This window comes from Phalacrocorax carbo, chromosome 25 (assembly GCF_963921805.1).
Source record: "Phalacrocorax carbo chromosome 25, bPhaCar2.1, whole genome shotgun sequence".
In the NCBI taxonomy this organism is placed as follows: domain Eukaryota; kingdom Metazoa; phylum Chordata; class Aves; order Suliformes; family Phalacrocoracidae; genus Phalacrocorax; species Phalacrocorax carbo.
The window spans coordinates 78,060-93,746 of NC_087537.1; the positions used below are offsets into that span (position 1 = coordinate 78,060).

Sequence of the window (15,687 nt, forward strand, 5' to 3'; positions counted from 1 at the left end):
GAGGTACCTCGGTTGGTAAGTCTCTGCTAGGCGAAAGCCTGTGGAGCGGGACCCGAGGGTAGGGGGGTCTTCAACAGGGGGTTGAAGTCTCCAGGGATATCTAGCAGGGGGCTACAGATCCCAGTGAGACCTCTAACGGGGGTTGGAGTCCCTCTGACTACTATTTGTGATAGTGCACTATCACAACTGCTAGTCGACTGGGAGATGGGAGCATTTCTGAGTAAGAAACCTATCCCACAGAGAACACCTTTGGGATGTACTTTGAAGCACTGGAAAGACATCGGGGGTGATGACCCACTAACTCGGAAACCATTAATTGAATATTGCAATCATTGGTGCCCAACGTATCAATTGGAAGGTGGGCACGAATGGCCAGAACAGGAGACATTGCAATATCATACCATCTTGCAATTAATGTTGTTTTGTAAAAAGGGAAGGCAAATGGGAAGAAGTGGCATATGTTGATTTGTTCTTTACACTGTGGAATCATCCAGAGTGGCAGAAACAGCGTGAGATATGTCCACAGGATTCTACGGCAATGTTTCTGAAAAGAGGAAAATGTGGTGAGAACTTGAAGTGTTGCTCTACTTGTGATACTGGATACTTCACTTGATGGAACTGACAAGAAAATAGTATTGAATACAGCCAGAAGGCAGGTGCAGGGAGCACATGCTAACAGGAATTTACAGAGAACAACGAATAAGAATTTTCCATCTACAAATCCCGAGTGGGACCCTAATCAGCCAGGACCCAGGGGAATGTTGACTAGATGTCAGAGACAGATTTTATTTGGAGTAAGACATGCAATGCCAAAAGCCATAAATTTTGACCCATTTATTAAGTGAGACAAGAATTAAAGGAGTCCCCCCCTTCAGCCTTTATGGAAAGGCTGAAGGTGACCACCAGAAAATATACTCATTTGAACCCAGAAAAAAACAGAAAAAGCAATTCAGTTGGTCTCTATATTCATAAGACAATCAGCCCCAGATTGGGGGGGGTGGGGTGGGGGAGTAAAAAAACCTTCAGAAACTAGAAGAACCTGAATCCAGAGATCTGGGTAAAATGCTTGAAGTAGCTTGGCATGAAGGAGACCAGAGGAATCAACCCTAGCTGAACACCTGGTTACACTGAAGCTAGGGAATGAAGAAATAGAATTTTTGGTAGATACGGGAGCCACTTCTTTGGTACTGAATACACGTAAAGAGAAAGTTGATCATAAACCAGTAGGTGTTGTTAGTGCGACAGGGCAAAGAAAAATTAGCCTTTCTTAGAGCCATTAAAGTTTAAATTGGAGAAGCAATGGGCAACTCACCAGTTTCTGTATATGCCTGAATGTCCACTGCCTCTGTTATGATGAGATCTATTAAGTAAATTAGATGCTCAAGTAACTTTTAAAGATGGAGAGATTAAATTACTAATACCAGAACAGAATCAAAAGCCACAGAGGCGAGAGCGTTTATGTTACAGGATTCCTCCAGGGAGGAACAGGTTCCCGAAGAAGTGGAAAACGTAGTAATTCCTTTGGTTTGAGCGAGCGGAGCTCCGGAGCGACCTAAGCGGGCAGAGCCGGTAAAAGTAACCTTAAAGCCTGGAGCCAAGCCGGTAAGACAAAAACAATACCGTATTAAGCGAGAGGCTCGAAAAGGATTAGAGAAGTTAATTATAAATTTTTTTCAGAATATGAGCTCTTAATAGAATGTGAATCAGAATATAGTACTCCTGTGCCGCCAGTAAAGAAATCTAGAGGCAAAGAGTATTAGCTGGTTCACGATTTAAGGGCTATATCTCAGGTGGTCCAAGATCTACATCCGGTAGTAGCTAATCCATTCACTTTACTGACCTCTTTTAAAGGAGGAGCATAAATGGTTTACTGTACTAGATTTGAAGGATGCCTTCTTTTGCATACCTCCAGGCATAAAAAGTCAAAGCCTATTTGCTTTGGAATGGGAAAGCCCCACCACAGAATGAAAGACACAGCTAACATGGACCGTACTTCCACAAGGATTTAAAATTAGTCCTACGATATTTGGGACTCAGCTGGCAAGAAAAAAAATTAGAAATATAGAAATGTCTAGAAAAAACAGAACCCAGGGAGAGGCATATTGTTACAGAATGCAGACGACATTCTGATAGTGGCAGAAAGTAAAGAATAATGTTTTGAAATTTTTAAATTTTCTGGGCCAAGGAAGATGCGGAGTTTCCAGAAACAAAACCCAAATAGGAGAAGCAACAGCCATTTATTTAGGATTCGAAATATCTCAAAGACAAAGACAATTAGAAAGTGAAAAGAAAGAAACTATTTGTCAAATTCCCGAACCTTGCGGCCCGAAGGAACTGAGAGCTTTTCTGAAAATAGTGAAATAGCGTCAGCTCTGGATTCTGAACTACAGACTGTATGTAAAACCATTATATGAGGCACTGAAAGAATCAAAGGATAAATATTTAACCTGGACGCCCGGATGCCAAACGGCATTCAAAGAACTGAAAAGAGCCTCAGTGATGGCCCCTGCATTAGGCCTACCCGATTTCGCTAAACCTTTTGAGTTGTTTGTCCACGAAAGACAACATTTAGCCCTTGGAGTGCTGACACAGCGACTGGGAACCCGGAAGAGACCCGTGGGCTACTTCTCCAAACAACTCGACCACGTGAGTAAAAGATGGCCTGGATGTTTACGGGCAGTGGCAACAGCAGCGCTGCCGATCCAGGAAGCCCCAAAGTTAACAATGGGACAAAAGATGACAGTATGTGTCCCGCACATAGCGGTGACTGTTTTAGAACAAAAGGGGGGTCGTTGGCTATCCCTTAGCAGAATGTTGAAATATCAAGTTGTTCTGTTAGAACAAGACCATGTGGAATCGAAGGCTACTGCTATACTGAATCCTGCTATGTTTTTAACAACAGAAAACCTTACGGACAATTTCGAACACGATCGCTTGCTAACTATTGAACAAGTCTATTCCAGCAGACCAGGCCTGAGACACAAACCTCTGGGAAAATCCTGATCTGGAGTTGTTTACAGATGGAAGCAGCTCTGGGCGAGAAGAGAATGGCCGGATATGCTGTCGTTATCACCGCCGAGGGAATGGAGTCAGGGGCGCTGCCTGCGAACACCTCAGCACAGAAAGCAGTATTGGTAGCGTTGAAGCGAGCTCTGCGAATGGCAGAAGGACGAAGGATAAATATCTAGACTGATTCCAAACATGCATTTGGTGTGATCCACGATCATGGAGCTACTGGGAAGGAAAAAGGACTGCCATCAGCCCAAGAATCATTGATACAGCATAAAGAAGACATTCTCCAACTTCCGGAAGACGTGCAGAAACCAAAAGAAGTGGCGGTAAAGCGTTGCAAAGCTCATCGATTCGGCCAGACGGCTGTAAACATAAGCAAACGATTGACAGATAAAGCTGCAAAGAGGACTGCAGAGCAAGGTATCCTTGCACTAGTACCAGTAAAACAGATCGGAATTCCAAAGTTGAAACCGAGATTATTATAATAAATTGGATGAGCAATTAGCAGAACAATTGGAAGCATCACAAAACACAGAGATGGTAGGTAACACCAGAAAAACAAGTAATAATAATAACAACCCCACAAGTTATGACAGAACTTGCAAAAGAAAAGCATGAGCAAACACATTAGGGTGTAGATGCTACGGTTTTGAGTTTAAAAGCATCTGTAGCGTGTGTAGGCATGACAAGAACAGTTAAACCCATGGTAGCTAAGTGTCCAATCTGTCCTAGAAATAATCCCCTGAACCAAAGGAAACCACCTTTAGGAGTAACAAAACAAAAAATTCTCCCGGAAATTATTAGCAAATTAAGTTTTCTGAGTTACCCAGACAAAATAGATATAGCAGTAGTTGTTAGTGCTGATGGACAAGTTTTCTAGTTGGCCAGAAGCTTTCTCGTGCTGCACCAACAAAGCTAGAGTAGTAGTTAAGATGTTGCTGAAAGAAATAATACCAAGATTTAGAGTGCCAACAGGAATGTCCTCTGAGAGAGGACCACATTTTTTTGCAGAGGTAGTTCAACAAATTAATAAAATTTTGGGTATAAAATGGAACCTGCATATGCCCTAGAGACCACAATCAAGTGAAAACTTTGAGAAGATGAACCAAACACTGAACTGACATAGTGGAATATTATTGATCTAAGATGGAAGTATTGAGAAAATGATTATTTCAAAACTTCCAAAGGGGGGAAATGTAACCAAAGCGATGAAATCAACCAACCAGAGACGGTGTTCCATTACGGGAACACGGAGCGTACGAATCAGCGCATCTGTCGATCTGCATTTTAGTCCCTAGGCGATCGTTAATGTCAGCAGAACAACAGACAACGTGCTTCTGTCAGAAACGGATGACAAAACGCGGTTTCGTGTAGCGGACTGAGAAAACTAGCCAAGACTGCCAAGATTAAGAGCCAAGAAGGTAAAAGGCAATTCTGGCAGGGGGAGATTGCGACCACCGACTCACGGACCACCACCGAGCCTGCGCAGCGATTTACATACGGAACGAGCAAGTTTGTACCGATCAGTAGACAGGACGATAATGAATATGTATGAATACGTAAAATTTTGATCTACAAATTCTACGGGAAAGGTGTGTGAGGTACGCACGCCAGGAGGAGCGATCCCCCGTGCATCTGGCGCCGTGAATAAAGAACGCCTGCTCTTTAATACTAGATTGGTGTTGAATAGATATTTCCGATTTTACCGTGTTTTTTGGTAACAGTTTTGGCACCCCAGATGGGAACCTGCTTTTGAATCTCGACGGATCCGCAGGACCGTGGGACCTGCAGCCAGCCCCAAGGAATTCTTGGGGAGAGCTTCCGATCCCCAGGCCAGAGAATTCTGAGAAAGATCCCCTGGACTGAAGTAAACAAGGCATTCGTTTACGAAGAAACTTAGGTAGAATAATATGTGGCGTTAGCTTCCCACATAGGATAGGATAGTGGGTTTGAGTCCCACAGGCCTGCCCGTAAGGCGCGGCAAAAGCCACGCAGGGTTGGGGCCAAGAGGTACCTCGGTTGGTAAGTCTCTGCTAGGCGAAAGCCTGTGGAGCGGGACCCGAGGGTAGGGGGGTCTTCAACAGGGGGTTGAAGTCTCCAGGGATATCTAGCAGGGGGCTACAGATCCCAGTGAGACCTCTAACGGGGGTTGGAGTCCCTCTGACTACTATTTGTGATAGTGCACTATCACAACTGCTAGTCGACTGGGAGATGGGAGCATTTCTGAGTAAGAAACCTATCCCACAGAGAACACCTTTGGGATGTACTTTGAAGCACTGGAAAGACATCGGGGGTGATGACCCACTAACTCGGAAACCATTAATTGAATATTGCAATCATTGGTGCCCAACGTATCAATTGGAAGGTGGGCACGAATGGCCAGAACAGGAGACATTGCAATATCATACCATCTTGCAATTAATGTTGTTTTGTAAAAAGGGAAGGCAAATGGGAAGAAGTGGCATATGTTGATTTGTTCTTTACACTGTGGAATCATCCAGAGTGGCAGAAACAGCGTGAGATATGTCCACAGGATTCTACGGCAATGTTTCTGAAAAGAGGAAAATGTGGTGAGAACTTGAAGTGTTGCTCTACTTGTGATACTGGATACTTCACTTGATGGAACTGACAAGAAAATAGTATTGAATACAGCCAGAAGGCAGGTGCAGGGAGCACATGCTAACAGGAATTTACAGAGAACAACGAATAAGAATTTTCCATCTACAAATCCCGAGTGGGACCCTAATCAGCCAGGACCCAGGGGAATGTTGACTAGATGTCAGAGACAGATTTTATTTGGAGTAAGACATGCAATGCCAAAAGCCATAAATTTTGACCCATTTATTAAGTGAGACAAGAATTAAAGGAGTCCCCCCCTTCAGCCTTTATGGAAAGACTGAAGGTGACCACCAGAAAATATACTCATTTGAACCCAGAAAAAAACAGAAAAAGCAATTCAGTTGGTCTCTATATTCATAAGACAATCAGCCCCAGATTGGGGGGGGTGGGGGGGTGGGGGAGTAAAAAAACCTTCAGAAACTAGAAGAACCTGAATCCAGAGATCTGGGTAAAATGCTTGAAGTAGCTTGGCATGAAGGAGACCAGAGGAATCAACCCTAGCTGAACACCTGGTTACACTGAAGCTAGGGAATGAAGAAATAGAATTTTTGGTAGATACGGGAGCCACTTCTTTGGTATTGAATACACGTAAAGAGAAAGTTGATCATAAACCAGTAGGTGTTGTTAGTGCGACAGGGCAAAGAAAAATTAGCCTTTCTTAGAGCCATTAAAGTTTAAATTGGAGAAGCAATGGGCAACTCACCAGTTTCTGTATATGCCTGAATGTCCACTGCCTCTGTTATGATGAGATCTATTAAGTAAATTAGATGCTCAAGTAACTTTTAAAGATGGAGAGATTAAATTACTAATACCAGAACAGAATCAAAAGCCACAGAGGCGAGAGCGTTTATGTTACAGGATTCCTCCAGGGAGGAACAGGTTCCCGAAGAAGTGGAAAACGTAGTAATTCCTTTGGTTTGAGCGAGCGGAGCTCCGGAGCGACCTAAGCGGGCAGAGCCGGTAAAAGTAACCTTAAAGCCTGGAGCCAAGCCGGTAAGACAAAAACAATACCGTATTAAGCGAGAGGCTCGAAAAGGATTAGAGAAGTTAATTATAAATTTGTTTCAGAATATGAGCTCTTAATAGAATGTGAATCAGAATATAGTACTCCTGTGCCGCCAGTAAAGAAATCTAGAGGCAAAGAGTATTAGCTGGTTCACGATTTAAGGGCTATATCTCAGGTGGTCCAAGATCTACATCCGGTAGTAGCTAATCCATACACTTTACTGACCTCTTTTAAAGGAGGAGCATAAATGGTTTACTGTACTAGATTTGAAGGATGCCTTCTTTTGCATACCTCCAGGCATAAAAAGTCAAAGCCTATTTGCTTTGGAATGGGAAAGCCCCACCACAGAATGAAAGACACAGCTAACATGGACCGTACTTCCACAAGGATTTAAAATTAGTCCTACGATATTTGGGACTCAGCTGGCAAGAAAAAAAATTAGAAATATAGAAATGTCTAGAAAAAACAGAACCCAGGGAGAGGCATATTGTTACAGAATGCAGACGACATTCTGATAGTGGCAGAAAGTAAAGAATAATGTTTTGAAATTTTTAAATTTTCTGGGCCAAGGAAGATGCGGAGTTTCCAGAAACAAAACCCAAATAGGAGAAGCAACAGCCATTTATTTAGGATTCGAAATATCTCAAAGACAAAGACAATTAGAAAGTGAAAAGAAAGAAACTATTTGTCAAATTCCCGAACCTTGCGGCCCGAAGGAACTGAGAGCTTTTCTGAAAATAGTGAAATAGCGTCAGCTCTGGATTCTGAACTACAGACTGTATGTAAAACCATTATATGAGGCACTGAAAGAATCAAAGGATAAATATTTAACCTGGACGCCCGGATGCCAAACGGCATTCAAAGAACTGAAAAGAGCCTCAGTGATGGCCCCTGCATTAGGCCTACCCGATTTCGCTAAACCTTTTGAGTTGTTTGTCCACGAAAGACAACATTTAGCCCTTGGAGTGCTGACACAGCGACTGGGAACCTGGAAGAGACCCGTGGGCTACTTCTCCAAACAACTCGACCACGTGAGTAAAAGATGGCCTGGATGTTTACGGGCAGTGGCAACAGCAGCGCTGCCGATCCAGGAAGCCCCAAAGTTAACAATGGGACAAAAGATGACAGTATGTGTCCCGCACATAGCGGTGACTGTTTTAGAACAAAAGGGGGGTCGTTGGCTATCCCTTAGCAGAATGTTGAAATATCAAGTTGTTCTGTTAGAACAAGACCATGTGGAATCGAAGACTACTGCTATACTGAATCCTGCTATGTTTTTAACAACAGAAAACCTTACGGACAATTTCGAACACGATCGCTTGCTAACTATTGAACAAGTCTATTCCAGCAGACCAGGCCTGAGACACAAACCTCTGGGAAAATCCTGATCTGGAGTTGTTTACAGATGGAAGCAGCTCTGGGCGAGAAGAGAATGGCCGGATATGCTGTCGTTATCACCGCCGAGGGAATGGAGTCAGGGGCGCTGCCTGCGAACACCTCAGCACAGAAAGCAGTATTGGTAGCGTTGAAGCGAGCTCTGCGAATGGCAGAAGGACGAAGGATAAATATCTAGACTGATTCCAAACATGCATTTGGTGTGATCCACGATCATGGAGCTACTGGGAAGGAAAAAGGACTGCCATCAGCCCAAGAATCATTGATACAGCATAAAGAAGACATTCTCCAACTTCCGGAAGACGTGCAGAAACCAAAAGAAGTGGCGGTAAAGCGTTGCAAAGCTCATCAATTCGGCCAGACGGCTGTAAACATAAGCAAACGATTGACAGATAAAGCTGCAAAGAGGACTGCAGAGCAAGGTATCCTTGCACTAGTACCAGTAAAACAGATCGGAATTCCAAAGTTGAAACCGAGATTATTATAATAAATTGGATGAGCAATTAGCAGAACAATTGGAAGCATCACAAAACACAGAGATGGTAGGTAACACCAGAAAAACAAGTAATAATAATAACAACCCCACAAGTTATGACAGAACTTGCAAAAGAAAAGCATGAGCAAACACATTAGGGTGTAGATGCTACGGTTTTGAGTTTAAAAGCATCTGTAGCGTGTGTAGGCATGACAAGAACAGTTAAACCCATGGTAGCTAAGTGTCCAATCTGTCCTAGAAATAATCCCCTGAACCAAAGGAAACCACCTTTAGGAGTAACAAAACAAAAAATTCTCCCGGAAATTATTAGCAAATTAAGTTCTCTGAGTTACCCAGACAAAATAGATATAGCAGTATTTGTTAGTGCTGATGGACAAGTTTTCTAGTTGGCCAGAAGCTTTCTCGTGCTGCACCAACAAAGCTAGAGTAGTAGTTAAGATGTTGCTGAAAGAAATAATACCAAGATTTAGAGTGCCAACAGGAATGTCCTCTGAGAGAGGACCACATTTTTTTGCAGAGGTAGTTCAACAAATTAATAAAATTTTGGGTATAAAATGGAACCTGCATATGCCCTAGAGACCACAATCAAGTGAAAACTTTGAGAAGATGAACCAAACACTGAACTGACATAGTGGAATATTATTGATCTAAGATGGAAGTATTGAGAAAATGATTATTTCAAAACTTCCAAAGGGGGGAAATGTAACCAAAGCGATGAAATCAACCAACCAGAGACGGTGTTCCATTACGGGAACACGGAGCGTACGAATCAGCGCATCTGTCGATCTGCATTTTAGTCCCTAGGCGATCGTTAATGTCAGCAGAACAACAGACAACGTGCTTCTGTCAGAAACGGATGACAAAACGCGGTTTCGTGTAGCGGACTGAGAAAACTAGCCAAGACTGCCAAGATTAAGAGCCAAGAAGGTAAAAGGCAATTCTGGCAGGGGGAGATTGCGACCACCGACTCACGGACCACCACCGAGCCTGCGCAGCGATTTACATACGGAACGAGCAAGTTTGTACCGATCAGTAGACAGGACGATAATGAATATGTATGAATACGTAAAATTTTGATCTACAAATTCTACGGGAAAGGTGTGTGAGGTACGCACGCCAGGAGGAGCGATCCCCCGTGCATCTGGCGCCGTGAATAAAGAACGCCTGCTCTTTAATACTAGATTGGTGTTGAATAGATATTTCCGATTTTACCGTGTTTTTTGGTAACAGTTTTGGCACCCCAGATGGGAACCTGCTTTTGAATCTCGACGGATCCGCAGGACCGTGGGACCTGTGGCCAGCCCCAAGGAATTCTTGGGGAGAGCTTCCGATCCCCAGGCCAGAGAATTCTGAGAAAGATCCCCTGGACTGAAGTAAACAAGGCATTCGTTTACGAAGAAACTTAGGTAGAATAATATGTGGCGTTAGCTTCCCACATAGGATAGGACAGTGGGTTTGAGTCCCACAGGCCTGCCCGTAAGGCGCGGCAAAAGCCACGCAGGGTTGGGGCCAAGAGGTACCTCGGTTGGTAAGTCTCTGCTAGGCGAAAGCCTGTGGAGCGGGACCCGAGGGTAGGGGGGTCTTCAACAGGGGGTTGAAGTCTCCAGGGATATCTAGCAGGGGGCTACAGATCCCAGTGAGACCTCTAACGGGGGTTGGAGTCCCTCTGACTACTATTTGTGATAGTGCACTATCACAACTGCTAGTCGACTGGGAGATGGGAGCATTTCTGAGTAAGAAACCTATCCCACAGAGAACACCTTTGGGATGTACTTTGAAGCACTGGAAAGACATCGGGGGTGATGACCCACTAACTCGGAAACCATTAATTGAATATTGCAATCATTGGTGCCCAACGTATCAATTGGAAGGTGGGCACGAATGGCCAGAACAGGAGACATTGCAATATCATACCATCTTGCAATTAATGTTGTTTTGTAAAAAGGGAAGGCAAATGGGAAGAAGTGGCATATGTTGATTTGTTCTTTACACTGTGGAATCATCCAGAGTGGCAGAAACAGCGTGAGATATGTCCACAGGATTCTACGGCAATGTTTCTGAAAAGAGGAAAATGTGGTGAGAACTTGAAGTGTTGCTCTACTTGTGATACTGGATACTTCACTTGATGGAACTGACAAGAAAATAGTATTGAATACAGCCAGAAGGCAGGTGCAGGGAGCACATGCTAACAGGAATTTACAGAGAACAACGAATAAGAATTTTCCATCTACAAATCCCGAGTGGGACCCTAATCAGCCAGGACCCAGGGGAATGTTGACTAGATGTCAGAGACAGATTTTATTTGGAGTAAGACATGCAATGCCAAAAGCCATAAATTTTGACCCATTTATTAAGTGAGACAAGAATTAAAGGAGTCCCCCCCTTCAGCCTTTATGGAAAGGCTGAAGGTGACCACCAGAAAATATACTCATTTGAACCCAGAAAAAAACAGAAAAAGCAATTCAGTTGGTCTCTATATTCATAAGACAATCAGCCCCAGATTGGGGGGGGTGGGGGGGGGAGTAAAAAAACCTTCAGAAACTAGAAGAACCTGAATCCAGAGATCTGGGTAAAATGCTTGAAGTAGCTTGGCATGAAGGAGACCAGAGGAATCAACCCTAGCTGAACACCTGGTTACACTGAAGCTAGGGAATGAAGAAATAGAATTTTTGGTAGATACGGGAGCCACTTCTTTGGTACTGAATACACGTAAAGAGAAAGTTGATCATAAACCAGTAGGTGTTGTTAGTGCGACAGGGCAAAGAAAAATTAGCCTTTCTTAGAGCCATTAAAGTTTAAATTGGAGAAGCAATGGGCAACTCACCAGTTTCTGTATATGCCTGAATGTCCACTGCCTCTGTTATGATGAGATCTATTAAGTAAATTAGATGCTCAAGTAACTTTTAAAGATGGAGAGATTAAATTACTAATACCAGAACAGAATCAAAAGCCACAGAGGCGAGAGCGTTTATGTTACAGGATTCCTCCAGGGAGGAACAGGTTCCCGAAGAAGTGGAAAACGTAGTAATTCCTTTGGTTTGAGCGAGCGGAGCTCCGGAGCGACCTAAGCGGGCAGAGCCGGTAAAAGTAACCTTAAAGCCTGGAGCCAAGCCGGTAAGACAAAAACAATACCGTATTAAGCGAGAGGCTCGAAAAGGATTAGAGAAGTTAATTATAAATTTTTTTCAGAATATGAGCTCTTAATAGAATGTGAATCAGAATATAGTACTCCTGTGCCGCCAGTAAAGAAATCTAGAGGCAAAGAGTATTAGCTGGTTCACGATTTAAGGGCTATATCTCAGGTGGTCCAAGATCTACATCCGGTAGTAGCTAATCCATACACTTTACTGACCTCTTTTAAAGGAGGAGCATAAATGGTTTACTGTACTAGATTTGAAGGATGCCTTCTTTTGCATACCTCCAGGCATAAAAAGTCAAAGCCTATTTGCTTTGGAATGGGAAAGCCCCACCACAGAATGAAAGACACAGCTAACATGGACCGTACTTCCACAAGGATTTAAAATTAGTCCTACGATATTTGGGACTCAGCTGGCAAGAAAAAAAATTAGAAATATAGAAATGTCTAGAAAAAACAGAACCCAGGGAGAGGCATATTGTTACAGAATGCAGACGACATTCTGATAGTGGCAGAAAGTAAAGAATAATGTTTTGAAATTTTTAAATTTTCTGGGCCAAGGAAGATGCGGAGTTTCCAGAAACAAAACCCAAATAGGAGAAGCAACAGCCATTTATTTAGGATTCGAAATATCTCAAAGACAAAGACAATTAGAAAGTGAAAAGAAAGAAACTACTTGTCAAATTCCCGAACCTTGCGGCCCGAAGGAACTGAGAGCTTTTCTGAAAATAGTGAAATAGCGTCAGCTCTGGATTCTGAACTACAGACTGTATGTAAAACCATTATATGAGGCACTGAAAGAATCAAAGGATAAATATTTAACCTGGACGCCCGGATGCCAAACGGCATTCAAAGAACTGAAAAGAGCCTCAGTGATGGCCCCTGCATTAGGCCTACCCGATTTCGCTAAACCTTTTGAGTTGTTTGTCCACGAAAGACAACATTTAGCCCTTGGAGTGCTGACACAGCGACTGGGAACCCGGAAGAGACCCGTGGGCTACTTCTCCAAACAACTCGACCACGTGAGTAAAAGATGGCCTGGATGTTTACGGGCAGTGGCAACAGCAGCGCTGCCGATCCAGGAAGCCCCAAAGTTAACAATGGGACAAAAGATGACAGTATGTGTCCCGCACATAGCGGTGACTGTTTTAGAACAAAAGGGGGGTCGTTGGCTATCCCTTAGCAGAATGTTGAAATATCAAGTTGTTCTGTTAGAACAAGACCATGTGGAATCGAAGACTACTGCTATACTGAATCCTGCTATGTTTTTAACAACAGAAAACCTTACGGACAATTTCGAACACGATCGCTTGCTAACTATTGAACAAGTCTATTCCAGCAGACCAGGCCTGAGACACAAACCTCTGGGAAAATCCTGATCTGGAGTTGTTTACAGATGGAAGCAGCTCTGGGCGAGAAGAGAATGGCCGGATATGCTGTCGTTATCACCGCCGAGGGAATGGAGTCAGGGGCGCTGCCTGCGAACACCTCAGCACAGAAAGCAGTATTGGTAGCGTTGAAGCGAGCTCTGCGAATGGCAGAAGGACGAAGGATAAATATCTAGACTGATTCCAAACATGCATTTGGTGTGATCCACGATCATGGAGCTACTGGGAAGGAAAAAGGACTGCCATCAGCCCAAGAATCATTGATACAGCATAAAGAAGACATTCTCCAACTTCCGGAAGACGTGCAGAAACCAAAAGAAGTGGCGGTAAAGCGTTGCAAAGCTCATCAATTCGGCCAGACGGCTGTAAACATAAGCAAACGATTGACAGATAAAGCTGCAAAGAGGACTGCAGAGCAAGGTATCCTTGCACTAGTACCAGTAAAACAGATCGGAATTCCAAAGTTGAAACCGAGATTATTATAATAAATTGGATGAGCAATTAGCAGAACAATTGGAAGCATCACAAAACACAGAGATGGTAGGTAACACCAGAAAAACAAGTAATAATAATAACAACCCCACAAGTTATGACAGAACTTGCAAAAGAAAAGCATGAGCAAACACATTAGGGTGTAGATGCTACGGTTTTGAGTTTAAAAGCATCTGTAGCGTGTGTAGGCATGACAAGAACAGTTAAACCCATGGTAGCTAAGTGTCCAATCTGTCCTAGAAATAATCCCCTGAACCAAAGGAAACCACCTTTAGGAGTAACAAAACAAAAAATTCTCCCGGAAATTATTAGCAAATTAAGTTCTCTGAGTTACCCAGACAAAATAGATATAGCAGTATTTGTTAGTGCTGATGGACAAGTTTTCTAGTTGGCCAGAAGCTTTCTCGTGCTGCACCAACAAAGCTAGAGTAGTAGTTAAGATGTTGCTGAAAGAAATAATACCAAGATTTAGAGTGCCAACAGGAATGTCCTCTGAGAGAGGACCACATTTTTTTGCAGAGGTAGTTCAACAAATTAATAAAATTTTGGGTATAAAATGGAACCTGCATATGCCCTAGAGACCACAATCAAGTGAAAATTTTGAGAAGATGAACCAAACACTGAACTGACATAGTGGAATATTATTGATCTAAGATGGAAGTATTGAGAAAATGATTATTTCAAAACTTCCAAAGGGGGGAAATGTAACCAAAGCGATGAAATCAACCAACCAGAGACGGTGTTCCATTACGGGAACACGGAGCGTACGAATCAGCGCATCTGTCGATCTGCATTTTAGTCCCTAGGCGATCGTTAATGTCAGCAGAACAACAGACAACGTGCTTCTGTCAGAAACGGATGACAAAACGCGGTTTCGTGTAGCGGACTGAGAAAACTAGCCAAGACTGCCAAGATTAAGAGCCAAGAAGGTAAAAGGCAATTCTGGCAGGGGGAGATTGCGACCACCGACTCACGGACCACCACCGAGCCTGCGCAGCGATTTACATACGGAACGAGCAAGTTTGTACCGATCAGTAGACAGGACGATAATGAATATGTATGAATACGTAAAATTTTGATCTACAAATTCTACGGGAAAGGTGTGTGAGGGACGCACGCCAGGAGGAGCGATCCCCCGTGCATCTGGCGCCGTGAATAAAGAACGCCTGCTCTTTAATACTAGATTGGTGTTGAATAGATATTTCCGATTTTACCGTGTTTTTTGGTAACAGTTTTGGCACCCCAGATGGGAACCTGCTTTTGAATCTCGACGGATCCGCAGGACCGTGGGACCTGCAGCCAGCCCCAAGGAATTCTTGGGGAGAGCTTCCGATCCCCAGGCCAGAGAATTCTGAGAAAGATCCCCTGGACTGAAGTAAACAAGGCATTCGTTTACGAAGAAACTTAGGTAGAATAATATGTGGCGTTAGCTTCCCACATAGGATAGGATAGTGGGTTTGAGTCCCACAGGCCTGCCCGTAAGGCGCGGCAAAAGCCACGCAGGGTTGGGGCCAAGAGGTACCTCGGTTGGTAAGTCTCTGCTAGGCGAAAGCCTGTGGAGCGGGACCCGAGGGTAGGGGGGTCTTCAACAGGGGGTTGAAGTCTCCAGGGATATCTAGCAGGGGGCTACAGATCCCAGTGAGACCTCTAACGGGGGTTGGAGTCCCTCTGACTACTATTTGTGATAGTGCACTATCACAACTGCTAGTCGACTGGGAGATGGGAGCATTTCTGAGTAAGAAACCTATCCCACAGAGAACACCTTTGGGATGTACTTTGAAGCACTGCAAAGACATCGGGGGTGATGACCCACTAACTCGGAAACCATTAATTGAATATTGCAATCATTGGTGCCCAACGTATCAATTGGAAGGTGGGCACGAATGGCCAGAACAGGAGACATTGCAATATCATACCATCTTGCAATTAATGTTGTTTTGTAAAAAGGGAAGGCAAATGGGAAGAAGTGGCATATGTTGATTTGTTCTTTACACTGTGGAATCATCCAGAGTGGCAGAAACAGCGTGAGATATGTCCACAGGATTCTACGGCAATGTTTCTGAAAAGAGGAAAATGTGGTGAGAACTTGAAGTGTTGCTCTACTTGTGATACTGGATACTTCACTTGATGGAACTGACAAGAA

At 43.6% G+C, this 15,687-nt stretch overlaps 1 long non-coding RNA gene across 5 annotated transcripts in view; it reads right to left on the bottom strand.

Annotated features, from left to right (window-relative positions):
• The window catches only part of LOC135317176 (uncharacterized), a 160,113-nt gene that overhangs the window by 77,676 nt on the left and 66,750 nt on the right, over positions 1 to 15,687 (bottom strand). The window lies entirely within an intron of this gene.